The sequence below is a fragment of the Gekko japonicus genome, unplaced genomic scaffold (assembly GCF_001447785.1).
Source record: "Gekko japonicus isolate JY-2015 unplaced genomic scaffold, Gekko_japonicus_V1.1 scaffold1246, whole genome shotgun sequence".
NCBI lineage: Eukaryota > Metazoa > Chordata > Lepidosauria > Squamata > Gekkonidae > Gekko > Gekko japonicus.
Genome location: NW_015163126.1, coordinates 7,173 through 11,054, shown reverse-complemented (window position 1 = coordinate 11,054; position 3,882 = coordinate 7,173). Strand labels below are relative to the sequence as shown.

Below are 3,882 nucleotides of genomic sequence, written 5' to 3'. Positions count from 1 at the left end.
CTGGTGCCATCCCTTAATCAGGAATTTCCCAACTCAGAGCTGGCAAGCCCGAGACTAAACTGGATATTTCAACAACCTGTGTTCCACTGCTAGCGAAATTCAGTGGTACCCCTCGTGTCTTTGCTAACTTCACAATGAGAGTGTAGAACTCAGCACATTAGAAGAAAGACGGGATGAGAGACTAACTCTGCAAAATGGCACTCCCATACCAAGGTCTCATCCTCCAAGGTCTCATCCTCCATAATCAGGGTTGCCAAGTCGTTGCAGTCGCCGCAGCGGGGGACTCCCAGGCAGCGACTGGAGCGCGCACGGGCCGCACACACGTCACCCAGAAGTGACATTAGGACGCCGGGCATGCTGGGGGTGGGGCCACGACCATCGGACCATGGTCATGGCCCCGCCCCCAGCATGCCCAGCGTCCTAACGTCACTTCCTGGTGACGCGCACATCGGGGTGGGGTTCCCCCCGGGGCCCGATCTGCCAGCGACGGGGAACGGGCCTCTGGGGCAGGGGTTTCCCCGCCCCCCGGGTGGACTTGGCAAGCCTATCCATAATACATCATTATGAACAGATAAAAGGAAGTACTTCTTCACCCAACGAGTGATGAACACATGGAATTCACTGCCACAGGAAGTGGTGGCAGCTACAAGCATGGATGGCTTCAAGAGGGAATTAGATCAGCATATGGAGCAGAGGTCCATCCGTGGCTATTAGCCTCAAGGTATAGATAGAGAGTCTGGGGCAAGTGATGCTCTGTCTTCTTGGTGCTTAAGGGGGGCAACAGTGGGAGGGCTTCTAATGTCCTGGCCCCACTGGTGGACCTTCTGATGGCATGGCCCCTGGTATTTTTGGCCACTGTGTGACAGAGTGTTGGACTGGATGGGCCATTGGCCTGATCCAACACTGGCTTCTCTTATGTTCTTATCATTAAATTTACCTTCACACCCTGACACCACACATCATTTCTTCCTGTCTCTGCCTTGCATCACTGGCAGCTGCTGGAGGGGAGGGGAGGTGGGAGGGAGGGACACAATAGTGCTGCCAACCTCCAGGTGTGGACACTCGAGCTGCAGTGTTAGAAGAGTCAAACAACAAATATATACACTGCAAAGACCCTTTATTATAAGTTAAAAGTGTTCTATGTGTTCCATCTTATCAAGTGCTTGAAAGCCTTCTAAAGGGGGACGTTTCCTTTTGTGGTTACATTGATGTTTGTTGCTGGTCCTACAAAAGGCCCATTAAGCAGCTGACCTTCATGGACGGAGCGCTCCTGTCTTTCTCAAGCAAGGAGAAGCGGGGGTACAATTCTAGAAACTCCCGTTGGGGGCAATTGTGTAAAAAGGACGTCCATGGACTGGTCACAATGAGAGTGTACAAACTGATTATTGTTGTTGATATTGCATGTCATGAATATATATACCTGTTTTAGAATATTATGAATAATACACAATGCACTTTATAAGATGGAACATATAGAACACTTTAACTTATAAAAAAGGTTTTTTGCAGTGTGTATATTTGTTGTTTGAGCCTCCTTTCCCAGCATGACCATTGAACTCCAGGCAACAGAGGTCAGTCTTAGCCAAGAGGTGCCCAAAGCGTTGACAGAGTCACTGGGACTTGGTTCTGCTTGCTCCTGGCCACCGGGGAATTCCCCTGTAGGTTAAATGGCCAGTTTGCGTCTGATTTTTCGTACGACCACATCATGATGTGTGGCTCTGGTGAGAATAAAGTGACAAAGCAGGATGCTTACTTTCTGGAAAACAATCTTCCGGCTCCTTTGAGTTATCGGTGAATTCAGGATTATGCTTCAACAGTTCCTCGTGATCTATTATGTCCACAGAGCTGCCTTCTGAAGAACTGCTGCTGTCAGTCTTCTGTGAAACAGAAAGACAGAGCTGAGTTTCCTTTTCTATCGAGCACTTACAGAGCTTGGCAGTCAGCAGAAGAAACACACGGATGGATCCACTCAATTCCTCAACTGCAAGCTCCATTTCTGCCCCCAAAAGAGGGGCTCGGATTTCCTGCACAGCTGATCCCTCGAATCTGGAGCCAACAATTTTGAATGAAAGAAATTTGTCCAACTTTCAAGAAGGGGCAGATTTTTGTTTCAGCTGTACCTATGCTGCAATCGGTTCACTCCATTTTCTGAGCAGGATACACCATCCTCTGTATGATCAGGGCTTCTTTTTTTTTTTTGAAAAGAGGTGCCAGAACTCTCAAGCAGGAAATGAAGTTTTCAATCTGTATACTGAAAATTCATGAACTTTCAACATTATAAAAATAATTCTGTCAAAGAGGTTCTGGAACTCTGTTCTGGTGTGTTTCCCCAGAAAAAAAGCCCTGTGTATGATCATTGCTCAATTCCCCTCTTCATCGTGAGAGCCAGCATGGTGCAGGGGTTCGAGTGTTGAACTAGTATCTGGGAGACTCAGGTTCGAATCCCAACTTGGCCAAGGAAGCTTGTTGGGTGGCCTTGAGCCAGTCACTCACTCTCAATCTAACCTACCTCACAGGGTCGTTGGGGATTTCCCACATTCTCATTTTCCTTGCTAGTAAGTCCCTGTTTCCTCAGGTGGGGGGCTGTTCCACACATGTTTTCCTCCCTCTAGAGTACGATTCAATTTTACACCGGTTTATGTCTGGCATAAAAACCTGCAGTTTAAATCTGCAGGGAGATATGCCGGACATAAACTGGTGTAATATAGAATCGACCACTAGAGGGAACAAGACATATGTGGAACAGAAAAAAAATGAAGAAACAGGAACAGGAAGTGAGGAAACAGGAAGTGAGGAAAAAATGTGGAAAAGCCCGATGTGAGATAAAATGGCAGAGGGAAGAGTGATGCAAGCCTCTTTGGGTCCCTGTTAGGGAGAATGGCAGGGTATAAACGAAGTCAATAGTAAACTGCTACATGGATTTTACCTCTTTTTGCTCTAGTGGTGAAGACTCAGGTTTCCACTGCATGCTTAGCTCCCCAGGAGACGAGAGTTCAGATGTCCGGCTCCAGGCATCAGAGTTCTTGCTCCGGTCTCCTCTCATTCGCAGCTGGGTTTCCTGCCCAAAAGATGTCAAACTGGCCTTAGATTCGAGGTCAGTTTGCTAGGATTTGTTTTGCTTCAATGAACCTTTGCCACCACTTTGGGACACAAAACTGAAGAAACTCAAGAAGCAAACTGACCGCAAGAGAGAAGATGGTCTCTAAGTAAGAGGCTACTTTGTGGACGGTCTGATTGCATAGTTCAGAAATCAATGAGAGTTTTGTTAACAGTAACTGATTAATACTTAATCGGGATGCCCCAACATGGTGCCTGTGGGCACCAGGGCACCTGACAATGCTTCCCTTGGTGCCCACCAAGCTTTTCAGAAAGTGGGTGGAGCCATCGTAAGGCAGGGCTTACTATTGGCTTCTCTCATTCAAATGGCTGCAAAGTGGGGAGGGAGGGATGGCATTTGGCTTCATCTACTGCAGCAGCCATTTCGGGGGTGGCAGTCTCTGCTTGCCCCTCAGAATTCTATCATTGCACAAAGGCTCAAAAAAGGGTGGGGGACTCCTGTATTAAAGGACGGCGAAAAGGTCTCTGAGACAGCTAGCTTAGTGATGTCTGTAGCTTCACAGCAATCAATGAGTTGCAATTATTGCAAGGTGTTTCATGTTCGGAACGTTTGTATTTGCAACAGCAAAACATCTGGCTGCATGTTGAACAAGATGGTCTGAAAGGTGCCTTCCAACTCTGTGATTCTATTCTATTCTATTTTTGGTGTCGTGGTTAAGGGCACGGACTCTAATCTGGGAGAACCGGGTTTGATTCCCCACTCCTCCACTTGCAGCTGCTGGTGTGACCTTGGGCAAGCCATAGTTCTGTCAGAGCTGTTCCTGA

General features: G+C 47.7%; 1 pseudogene; it reads right to left on the bottom strand.

Annotated features, from left to right (window-relative positions):
* Nucleotides 1-3,882, bottom strand: part of LOC107106726 — a 34,218-nt pseudogene that overhangs the window by 27,909 nt on the left and 2,427 nt on the right.